The 12,884-nt window shown below is 42.7% G+C and overlaps 1 protein-coding gene across 1 annotated transcript in view; it reads right to left on the reverse strand.

Annotated features, from left to right (window-relative positions):
- The window catches only part of DLGAP1 (DLG associated protein 1), a 435,873-nt gene extending 423,932 nt beyond the window's left edge, over nucleotides 1-11,941 (reverse strand). The window contains exon 1 of the mRNA XM_075142050.1: nucleotides 11,699-11,941. The gene's annotated coding sequence lies outside the window, so the exon portion shown is untranslated. The remainder of the gene's footprint in view (nucleotides 1-11,698) is intronic.
- Nucleotides 11,942-12,884: the final 943 nt, after the last annotated feature.

The raw sequence follows: 12,884 nt of genomic DNA on the forward strand, positions 1-12,884 counted from the left end.
TTCAAATTACTGTGTTATTTTCACTTATATTATCAGACATGGTCTAAAAGTGTAGGAAAGGTCTATTTATAACCTCTGAAACAGGAAATTCATTTGAAACTGATACCATAAATAAAAGTCTAAATATTTAAAACTCCAGAAGCATAACTTTAAATTGTTTAATCTTTGTCCTTGGTTATACATCTTCATTATTTTATAAAAGTCATTCAAACTATGTGTTCACTTGTAACTAAGCTGTCAAAGAAAACTCAGAAATTATCTGTACTACTTCAGTTTGATGTGATTTTCTGTTGTTCAAAACAATAATTTCTGTATGAACTCATTTCTTCTTGCTAAACCTTGCATTACCTTGACAACAGCATCCTACCAAATAAACAGTGACCATGTTTTTAGCATAACAGGGATGGCAATATTGTATTAGTCACTGAGGAGGAGACAATGAACACATCATCTCATTTATTACTATGGCCAGTACTACACAAATGATTTGCCAGTTGTGATATTCATTGCATAAGACATTTCTTCCACACATTCTGCTCTTGCTTTACTCACAGACTGCTCTGAGGCTTAACATCATATGCACTAATCCTTAAGGTCCTAAAATTCAAATTCACTCCTTAATTGGCTACAGAAACTGTTGTAACTGGTGACCTTAGGTTTTTTGTTGGTTTGGTTTTTTGTTTGTTTTTTTTTTTCCCTCCAGTTGTCGTATATTCCACTATCCAAATGATAAAATTTTACCCCTCTCTTCCTCAAAAAAAAAAAAAAAAAAAAAAAGTCCGGGGTGAGGCAAAATTTAAAAATCTCTAAATACTAGAAGCTGAAAAATGGTAATTACATAACTAATACAGGTTTTCATTTGGCTTTATGTATTTACATTTATACCTACTTGAATCTAGCATTAAGTCTAATCCATTCCTGCTTTCATCCCACTTGTCTCCCTATAAACACACCAGTCACAAACCGAGTCTTCTGCATTTCGCATCTACTGAGATAAACTCTACTGCAAATACATTTCTGCTTCCTATTAATGCCATCCAGTCGGTGCGCAGAAAGGAACAAGAACTGATCTATTTTGATATGGTTTTGAGTATTTTTTTTTACAGAGTATTTTCTTCAGTATATTTTTGGTTTAATTTCACATTTATTTATTAGGCACAAGCAGAGTTAGTTAAAAGTTGTTATTAGATAACACATGACTAATTTCATACTACTTTCAAAAAGTATTTGACCTAGCAATAAATACAACAAAATTAATCCTACTTCTCCATGTAAACTCTAAAAAAATGCTTAACAAAATAACCGTTAATACTACATTTGCCACACTTAATTTTCCAGCACATACACAAACTTAGCTCTAGAGAGACTCCACTGAATTAATTTACTTACTTTAGCTGGTAAAGTATTGTAAAGATAATAATGGAATCTATTAAGAAAGGACTACATTATTAGGTTCCGTAAAATTGTGGGCAACAATCCATGACTAATCTGCAAATTCAAAGGGGGAAGCAAAATGAATTTTTTTCTTTATTTACCTATGTTAAACAGATAAGATGTGCAGCTCACATACTGATCAATTTATTTAAACATTTTGTTTCTAATACTGTGGCTTATTTTTTTCTTCCACAAAACACACAGCAAGTAGCTTATCTTAGAAAAATTCATATTACAGGTGAACAAACTGGAAAGTGACTGAGCATTTGGGTTACACACAAGTTTCAGTATCTAATGTTGGGAGGGCCCAGTTTGGCTCCAGGATGATTATTTGTCATTGAAATTCAATTGGATCAAGAACTGTTCTCTTGATTGCTGAATTAAACGTTGGCTGATGGTTGTTTAAATAGTGTGTGCTGAAAGATTTACTCCCCCCCCCCCAAAATAGATATAAATACATCTTATTCTGTAAAATTTCAAGTATCTCAGTATCATACAAAGTATGCATTCAGCTTTGAGTAATAACTTACTACACAAATGTAAAGCAATTTGTTTGTAGCCACTAAAATAGAATTTATCATATCCATGATACCAAATTGTAGCAATAAATTACTGAGCTCAGCTAGTGGTGGAAAAAGCTTTATCATATTAGATTTTACGGTACAGCTCTATTATAGTCACCTTTTATTTATTTATTCAGCCATAACATCATGGTATACTAAATAACATAGTGGCCATTTACAATCTGTAGAGGGCATGCATCTGCCTAGATCAAACTGTTCAAAAATACTATTTCCTCTACCATGACTAAGGGGCGTTTACTATATAAAAAATATGAGTGCAATGTAACTGTGCTGCTGGTATCCAAAAATTCTGGACAGCCATGGTGACTATGCAGAAAAACTGACTAATAATACACCCACTGAGTGAATTATTCTTGAAAAGTGGACTTGTGACTAGTCGGGTCTACCACACGCATGCAGCTAAGTGAGTGTGCACCGTCGGTCTGACCTAGGGTTTGTGGGGTCCGCTACTTATTTGAGCTAGCAGGTCTATCAATTCATGTGCTCAAGGCCACCTGATGGCCATAACTAAAGTAGCAGTTTCAGCCCCAAGGTGTGAGCGAGGTGTGCGCTCGCTGCCTTCAAGACCTTCCAGAAAGGAATTCACGGTTCCTCCTCGAGGTCCTCATTGCTTCCACCAGAAAGACAAGAAAAAGTCTTGAAAGTGTCCCATGTGCCTGAACAGCTAATCGCAGTCTCTCTTCAGCCTCCTCTACAACACCAAAGAGTAGGGAGAGATTAACATCAAGAATAAGGGAGTTTAAAGGGAACTCGCTCTCTCACTTCCATTCTCCCTGCGGTTGAGGAAAAAAAATCCCCATCGAAAGATCAATCCTGACTTAAAAGTGAATTCAAAGCATACGTAAGCCTGAAGAGGTACTCCACGTTTATCAAGCATATTGCTAACACGGGCAATAGCTGCCACGAACTGGATATGGAAGGAAAGATGAGTACAGCAGCAGTTTACGGTTAGACTAAATGTTAAGGCAAAATCAACAGATACATCTGAAATAATTTATATTCTACAATAACACAAGGCTCTCATGGACACACAATACTGGAGTCAACATTATGTTCATTTTTTAATACAAAGCAGTTACAAACGAAACCAAACCCAACCCAAACACTCAAACCCAGGACATGGCTTCGTTCAGCAATTGTTCAAACCAATGTCTAAATCAGCTGCAAGGACTCTGTATGCTAACGCCCTGTAGGGCGAAAGAAGCCTGAAAGGCTGAACTAGATCTGGCGGACTCAACAAATAATTAATTAATTACACCACAAATAATTAATTAATGATCCCAGTTCTGTATAAAAACAAACAAACAAAGAAGAATCACAGCTGAACCAAGTAAAAATCCACATCCAATTTATTAATCAGTATCTCTTAATTTGCAATAAAATAAAATAAAATAGTGGGCTTTTCTGCAATAGCCTCAGGTTCAAGCATTGTTTCTTGCATCAAGGACGTTTCTCACACAGAAATCACTGGGAGCCGCACACAGAACATTGGTAGAATTTGTTCTAAATGATGTACTGTATTAAACATGAAAATGAACTTTAGCGTGACACCGCTACAGATTAATAATATTGAAGCTTTTAACAAATCAGATTTACATTTGTGGGCTTTCCTACATATTAGTTTCTCTGTTCCTAGAGAGACTGCAAGTCCTTGGGAAAATGGTCTAATTTTTGGTCCTAGAGCAGTTCAGGAAGCAAACTACAGATAAGTTGAATAGCAAAAAGCAAGTTATAGTTTCTATAGATGTGCAAAGTCTGCTAGAAAACTGATTACTGGACACACAGAACTGAAGTCCCCAATTTTCTTCTCATTCTATGTAAAATTTTTCCTTTTAGTTCCAAAAGAAACTGAAGTGGGCACCAAGATGAACCTTCATCTTTCTCTCACCATGCTCTGCCGTGTGTTGTCATGGAGGCACCAGAAATTTAGAATAAAGAAATGTGATATAATTCATTTCTCCTTGGTCCTGTAGAACTGCTGTGGTCTCTTAGCAAATATTTTTGCTTCAGAAGGGTTCTACAAGTGTAACACACAAGTGTTGCTACTGCATTTCTTCTTATGAAAAAAAAAAACCTCTAATATGGCCCTGACCAATTGGTGCTCAACATTAAAAACCTCATACGGCTTTTTACAGGGCAGGCAACCTGCTCGAGCAGTTCATGTTCAAAATGCCAGTCAGCATAAAGAGCAAAGGGTCAGGTCAAAAACTTCAGTATACTCTCCTATTTTGACTTGATTCTGTCAGAAATGTCCTCCAGAAGGTAATTTAACTTAAGAGATTAATTATTTTGCAGCACACTGCACTGATTTTAGAAGTACCTTACATGATATCTGGTTTAAATGACCGAAGTACCTGAACACTGCAGAACTTCCTCGCGTTTAGTTTTTCCCTTTCTGTATTTAAGATCTCATTGCTAACTGTGCAAGGCTTTTTTCACATGAATTTGTAAAAATGGGAATGGCACTTCCTCATCTTTTGTCTAAATCTACCGCTGATAATTATTAAAATCTAGTTCTAGAAATGTGCAAATTATTATTCCTTTTTTTCTATCTATTTGCCCTGATCCTGATTTCTAGAGATATCCCCTTTTTCAGAAAATATGTTTTATTTGAAGACAAACAGTATGCAAGAACTTAACCATATGTATAGAATAGTAAATGTCCTTTTTATTGAGCTCATTAGAATATTTGTGATGTGCAAGTGGTCTCACAGGCTTCACGCTGTTGGCTTTGCCCCTTGACTGAGAAATTATTAGCATATGACACAGCAAACAAATGATCCTCTTCACGCATAAATACCCTTGTTCATATATAATTCTGCTATACAACTCTCTCTGCAAAATACAGCATGAAGATTCCCAGTGGGTAAATTTATATCATGCTATAGAGATGTAAAACACCACACAAGTATTCTGGAAGTCAGACCACACACCATCACAGTATGGTAAGAAACACCACATAGATTTGCAGGTTGGAAAAAAATGAAAATTTGTAATTTTTACATATAATAATCAACTCACACTCCTACCCAAGGTGAAATTAATGCTCTACCATGCCACTTCAATTCTGTAAACAACATTACATGGGTATTGAAACAGCTCTACAAAGAGTATCAGCTTTGAAGTAGTTTTTATGAACTGATGAAAAAAAAAAACAACCCAAAACAAAACAAAGTGGAAGAGGTAACCACAGTTTTCACATTAATAAGTTTGTAATATTTCAGGAATTAAAAACATAAATATTTTTTCCTGAGATAAGAGGACAGCCAGCTTGTTTGAACACCATTCAGTAGCCTCTCCTGAGTGCAATACCAGTACCTAGGTTTTTGGTTTTTTTTTTTGTTTGTTTGGGGTTTTTGGGGGGGGGGGGGGGGGGAGAGGGGTGTGTTTAAGACAAAAAATCCTGCATTGGCCCTTTTTCCAAGGAAGAGCGAGATCCAAATATGTAAGAAAAAGGTTTCACCTTCAGTTTATAATTCCTCTCGAATTTACTTTATCACATAGCTATCCATATTACATTTTTTAAGAAATCCATCTTTTTCACTAAAAGTTACAATGCTTCCCAAACAGACATTGTATCTCTTCTTCTAGGGCCTTTCACTTCATACAGTGATATACATACCACACTTTTCAAAGTACCACTAATCTAGTAATTGCTAGCACTATTTCACTGTTGATATTAAATGACATACACCATCTAGGTATTTGGGATGATTTTCCTCAGAAAATAATTTGAATAATCTCCCCAAATATTACATTTTATGGTTGCAAAGTTCTGCCATGAACAGAATTACAGAATCAACATTCATTTTTAATCTAAATTGTTTTGACATGATGATGCTTGCAATACTTCATTTGTACAAAATAACACTAAATTGTCCTAATTCTATCGCTTTCATTCCTTGCTGTGGTGATTTTTCCCCTATTTATTCTACTTTGCCATCCCCTTGCCACTAGAAAGCTTCATTTGGATATTCATCAATACTATTTACAAAACTATATAAATTTGACAGTAAGCACTTCTCTGCAAAGAAAAGATCTGCTAGAAGGAACAGCTAGGTGGATGATCTCCTGTAGTATGTTCTTACAAAATGGGATCCGATAACGGAATTTAGTGACATTCTAAAAGACGGTCACAAAAAAATAAAAACAAAACCCCACAACATTATGGAGGTAAACCAGATGCAGAGCTGTTGACAACTTTAAAGGACCAAACCACGCCTGAGCATTATGCCCGATGAATGGATAGCCAGAAGACACAGACTGAAGAGAACAAGGAATCTCCTTCGATATCCTTGTGAAACATTTGCACCAACGCACTTCCAGCACCACAAAACCAGAAGCTGCGTTCTCCTACGATCCACAAAATGAAGCTCACCCTGTGTGAATGGTATGCTGCAAGGACTCCGAAATTCTTTCAGCTGCAGGATGGAAAGAAGATGGAGATTCTTGTGTACTTTGGATATCTGTGAGACACTGCGGGTCCACGGAGCACACTGATGCTCAATACTTCTGCTGGACAAAGGCAACTGGACACTGCCCATTGTCCGGTTACACATGAATAGATACTGTTGAGACCACTACCAAAACCCAGAAACCTGGATTTCATCTGCATTTCTCTTTAATTTTTTCTTCCTTTTTCTTTTTTTCTGATGACAAGTCAAAAGAAAAACACAGGACAGTAGTGAGACGCTAATTCGCAGTGTTGACTTTCAATGTTGGATGCACACCGCTGAAACTGAAGTTACCACGATGAAGGTAAGTGAAACTGTTAATCGTTGTCTCTTACTGTCACTGACCTCCAATCAGACAGATATATTATCCTGTTCCAACTGCAAAACTAAACAGACACACGGGAAGAAAGTGTGTACAAGCACAGAATTAGCAACAGAAGTCACACTCGGGAAGCTGCCTGAAAAAAATGCTCCCTTTCATTTGAAAAAGTAACTTGGCTACCGTCCTATCAGCATGCCCCTTTAATTACCTTCAGTGAGGATTTATGTCCAGAACATGAAATGGACTTTCAAGCACAATTCTTAGACAAAATTTTTGGGGATCCTCATCCCCTTATCTCCCCTTTCCCCAAAAAGAAAGAATAACTCAAGGAATCCTTGACTGGATCCAGCACAGGCACCACATCAGCACATCAGGCTATTAAGAAGCTAAAACCTGTAAGCTGTGGCAAGCCAATCCAAGCTACAGCAACCTACATTCGAAATTAGCCCACAAAGCTTACAAAAGCACCTTCTAGATATGAGACATCATCCGTAACTACTGAGATATTTGCTTATGAGTTGATGCCACACTTGTCATCTGAACCACAGGTTCGAAACCTGGATCTAGATATCTAGAAGTGTACATTTCCTTCACACAGAAGTCCATTTCTCAAATCCCTAGTTTCCTCAGTATGAGAAATCAGAAGATGAAGAACCTCTTCAGTTAGTTAAAGGTGATGGTAAAATTTTCAAAGGGAGAGAAAAAACTGGGATGCTACCGATACAGGGACAGGGCACCATGTAGAAAGAGATTCGAAGTTTCTCATATACAAAGGTTAAAGGAAAAGCTTCACAGGCAACTATTCAAAAATGGTTCTCATCTAGCAGAAGACACTGAAGATATGCATAAAGTCAAGCTTACTTGGCAAGCCAGATTATGAATGTACTAGCTGCTATCATTATGGTTTCTTGAGCAGATTTTCAAATGACACAGGCAATTCTTTCAGAAACGTAGAGATACAGAAAGGTAGAAATACACTGTGTAATTTCAAAGCACTGCAAAGTGTTTCTATAGACAATATGCCAACAAGACAAGTTAAGAAGGCCAAAGTCAGCATTAGCATCTGTCTTCCAATTACAGGGTCACAAATGACATATTGCTTAGTGACAAATGATGACTGCTGTCTTATATTAAGATGGTTGTTCTAGCAGATGTTTTCAAATTATCTCAAGCTATGTCACAGGGATAGGCAAAAGAACTGGAATTACGCCCAGAGAGACCTGGTGCACCAGCAGCCTAAGGGAACCATTTAAAAAGCCATTTGGTATCCTCTCATGAGATCTTAGCTACAAAAACTGAACACAGAAAGGAACAGGGGATTAGAAAATATGCTATATTCCTCAGTGAAAGTTTTAAATAGCTGACTACAGGATCATCGGGAATAAAAAGTGTTCACTTCATCTTAGCTTGGACAGAGACACAGTCTAGGCAGACAGTCCTTCAAAGAAGAAAGGGGGAAAAAAAACCCCAAACCAAACCCAACAATTACCCCAGAAAGCAGTGCTCCGTACTACTGCTCTGTGATGACAGAGTCAGGGCAAAAGAAACTCTTTTTATCGTGAACATCTCCAAACAGTAATCCTGGTATCACATATCACATACCGACTTAAAAAATAAAATTAAGCCCTGCTCCCTGGTAAGAAGAGGTAGACTGCTTTTACTGCTACAAAACCTCTGGGACATCATGGGGAAGCTCTGTTCAGAAAGAGTACAGAGAAATAAAAGAGAAAGAGAGAAAGGAGATGACCACCCTTTCATCTGAAATGGACTCAGCAGTAAGGTTCTGTCAGGTCTTACACACAGTTAGAGCAAAGACAGATCTTCAAATCAAAAACCTGAGGGGGAAAACAAGTTATCTCCTGAAATCCCATAGTCAAATCATATAGGTATAGAAATGCTGAGATACGATGCAAGCGGAAGGGAGGATGAGAGTGGGGAGAGACACAGAGACTGTGCTCATCCAGTGTAGCATTGCTCTCAGGAGCAGCTCTCTGGAAGCATGAAACAACAGCAAAAGCACACCCCAGAGGACAAAATAACCACAAAGAGGAAGGTGCCCATGAACGCTGCTACAAGTTAAGGAATGAGTAGGCGTCTAGTCTTGACCTACGGTGAGGGAGAAAATCCTCTCTCTCTTGTTACCATGGAGATCCCCTTTTCAGGTTTCTTTGGATGAGCTTTGTGCACGAGTGCAAAATTTGGCATCAGAGGAGAACAAGTATTAATTACGTGCCCCTGACAAAAATAGCCTTCTTAAATCTTGAGAGATAATACAGCCGAGGCTGTAAAAATTAAGTTTGGTTACAGAGATTAAGGGCTGAATAAACTATCTCATGTTAAAGAGTCTTGAGCTCTATCTTCTTAAAACGGCAATGCCAGGCTGAGGGTATTGCACCTGTCTATTACAATTCGGGTGAAAACTTGAGTCACTGGATGGTATGAGACGGGAGTGAAAATTACGACAAAAAAATTGCGTGGAGGCTACTTACTACTGTTTCTTGGTACAGGATTGCCTTTATTTATTATACTGTTTCATTAATTATTCATGCAGTTCTTTTTGTATTTCCAGGTGGCAACATCACTAGCCAGGGCTGCACTGAGGTGCACCACCTTTATAGGAAGAACACCACTGCAAAGTCTAACACAAACAGATTACATTGATATGCTTGTAAGTGTTAATCCCACAAGAGAGAGACTAGAATGAGCCTTGAATTAAACAAGTATATTTAACACACACAGCTCTGGTGAAGAAAAAAAGAGAAAACTTTAATTCAGGAGGATATATATATATATATTAAAAAAAAATATATATAATGGCACACTACTGTACTCTTTATTTTGAAACTACTTGATTACCTCTCTAATAAACAGCATATTTTGCTCCCATATGTTTTCATTAATTTATGCTAAGTTTAATTGCTAAATACACAATATCAGACAGACAGAAGACAACAAGGAACTGTGTAATTGCTGCTAAAAATTCCTAATCTTCCTGTAATTACTACTATCAGCAGTAAATTTATCTTTAAATACATATCCTTTAGACTTTTGGACCCTCTTGGATCCTTTGGATCAGTGAACACTGATCAAACTCACAACATCTTTTAAGTGAGGGGAAATACCTCAAGTGTATACACTGGACCCCCATACCAGTGCAAATTAGTGTTGCCTTTTTAAAGGTGTATTAACATTGAAATACAATCCAGCACAACCGGCTGAGCATGCACCATGCCTACAAGAACACCTACCTTTTATTTGGTTAAACAACTATTTTTTTTAATAACTAACTTCATATGCTGTCCACTATATTTCTCACCATTTTTGCTTCTGTTACTGTTTTTCCTTTTTTTGCTTCCTGTCTTTAACAGTGTATTTACATCTCTCTGACAGGTGTAGAAGACAACATGAATGAAACGGGATTATCCAAACTCAATCCTCTGTGAAACCGAAGTGCTCCCCGTTAAATATTAATTACTCAATACATTTTCTGCGAGATCAAATAAAACCATCACCCTCCTTTAGAAGCAAGCATGGTGTAACGCTTCCCCGTTGGCATCCTGAGCCGGGTTTAGTAACAGCAACAAGAAGAAGGGGGGAAAAAAAAGCCGTAATTACATAACGGACCTTGCTAAACGCCTCGTTCCCCCCGCGGAGGGGGACGGCGGCACAGGCCACCCCGCGCCCGCCGCCCGCCCGGGAAGCGATGCGCACCGGCACAGCGGGGGGGCCCGCACCTCCCGGGGGGTGCTTTAACCCCGGCCCCGGGGACTGCCCATGCGGGCAGTCTTCGCCGCTAAACGCCCACAGCTGTGCCACGCCGGGCCCGGGGGCGTCCCGGGGAGGGGGGCTGCGCCTGCCCGGGGCCCCCTGCCCCGCCCGACCTTCCCCCCCGCCGGCGGCGGGGCAGCTCCGCTTCCCGAGCAGCCCGGCAACGCCGCCTTCCTCCCTTCCCCGACCGGCCCGAAACGCTTCCCCAGGCAGCCGCGCCTCCGGGGAATGAAAGTCTAGATCGAGGTCCGGGGAGCCCCGCGGGACGCGGTCCGCTCGGCGGGGCTGCTCGGTGCGGGACCTCCTCTCGGTTCCACGGGATCCCCGCACCACACGGGCTCTGCTGAGGGGGGAGACAAAAATCCACCCTGCTTCTCTTGTCCTGCCGAGGAGGGACACGGGACAAACTCGGCCCGAACAACAGGCGACAACTAGTTGTGGAGCCCGTGGGGGGCGGCGGGACGCGGCTCCGCGCCCCGCCGGTCCGCGGAGCCGGCGGGCGCGGGGCAGGGCCCGGGGCGGCGGCTGCCCCCGCCTCGCTCGCTCGCTCGCTCCCCGGGGAAGGGGGTGCCCCCCGGGTCAGAGGAAGGAGGATCGCAATCCTCGGCGGCTGCCAAAACACTCGCGGAGGGGGGGATAAAAGCCCCGCAACGCAAGGCCAGCTCGAAATTACTCATTTGAATGATGCAGCAAACGATGGGGGGGGAGGAGGAGGAGGGGGGGGCCGGTCCTCCCGTTGCCACTCTCTAGCCCTGATTAATAATGCACAGGTTCCCTGCCGAAGCGAAAAGCTCTCTCTTCCGCGCACACGGCAATTAATAGCAACCTTCATCCCGCGAAACCTTCGCTCAGCACTCCCACACGCTCGCAGCCCGCGATGGCAACTGCTAGGAGCACAATAGCGGGAACCTCTCTGCCTCACAGGCCGGGGCGGGGGGCTGGGGAAGCCAAACCTCTCGCGGCAAAACCCGATTCCCCCAGGACGAAGAGTCCCGCGGGGAGCGGCAGCAGCGGCAGCCGCCGGCGCGGCAGGAGGGCAGGCTGCCTGCCTGGCAAGCGGAGGGCGTACCGCGCAGCACGCTGCCAAAACACCATCACCCATCGGTATTGTCAGCAAACAGCGCACACGCATTTACCTTTTTATGCCCGCCGTCCGTCAGTCAAGCATTTGAGGGAGAGAAGGAGAAAGGAAAGGAGAAGAAAGAGACAGAGAAACAGAGATAGCGAGAGGCAGCTGCTAATCCCCGTGTAGAAAGATTTCCAGCAGCAGCAGCAGCGTGCGTGTGTGTGCGTGTGCGTGCCCGGAGTGGAAGCACAGCCCTCCTGGCGATGCACCGGCTCTTGCACCCAAGTACTGTCATGTGCGTATCTCGGTGTGTGTACCCATGGAAAAAAAAAAAAGAAAAAAAGAGACGGGGGGAGACTAGTCAGTCACACGCCCGGCTGTGCGCTGCTGGGGGGGAAGAGGAGGAGGAGCCCAGCGCTCCCCAGCCCAACCACCGGAGGAGCAGCTCGCTACTACGGCGGCCGGGCACCGCAAGCCGCCGGCGTGCTGCCGCTGCGCGCCGGTCCCGCACGCCCGCCCTTCCCCTCTCGCTCCCAAGGACGTGCCTTCGGGAAAGACCCCTCAGGGCCTCTGCCCCCGGGGACCCTGCTGCACCCCGGCCTGGCGGGAAGCAGCTGAAAAAAAAAAAAACAACAACCCATACGTTTCTGCCCCAAAAATGCCGTCCGGAGAGCGCCCGCGGAGGACGAGCGCTTCGCGGGGGACGAGCGCTCCGCGGGGGGCGAGCGTGCCCCCGGGACCGGCCACGGCCGCCCCGGGGAAGGGGCGGGGGGGGGCTGCCCGCAGCGTCGCGGGGTGGGAGCGGGGGGACGCGGCGTTACCCCGGGAGTGCTGTTGCAGGGGCGTGACAGGCGGACCCCCCAAAACACGCGGGTCGCCCGTTGTCCGTGCGTGGGGGCGACCGGCGGCACGGCTGAGGGGCGGAGGGTGCAGGGGGTGGCGGCGCGGAGTGCGGGCTGGACGTTTGTGAGAACTATAGATATAACTGTAACTATATATGTTTGCGAGTATTGAAATTGAAAACGCGGTGAAAGGCTGTGCTCATCCAGGCCACTGTGCAGACACCCTGATACTCGCGTGTCCAGTCAGGTACACTCAAATTTCAACCACGGTTTATGACCTACTAAAAGGGATTTGAACACTGGTAACACGTTCAAATCAAGTATTTGCTAAATAGTAAATATTCTATCCATCTATTGGATATATAGCCACATATATGCATATAAATGAGATTTTGACATACAATTCATGAAAGC

This window comes from Calonectris borealis, chromosome 2 (genome assembly GCF_964195595.1).
Source record: "Calonectris borealis chromosome 2, bCalBor7.hap1.2, whole genome shotgun sequence".
NCBI classification, from domain to species: Eukaryota; Metazoa; Chordata; class Aves; order Procellariiformes; family Procellariidae; genus Calonectris; species Calonectris borealis.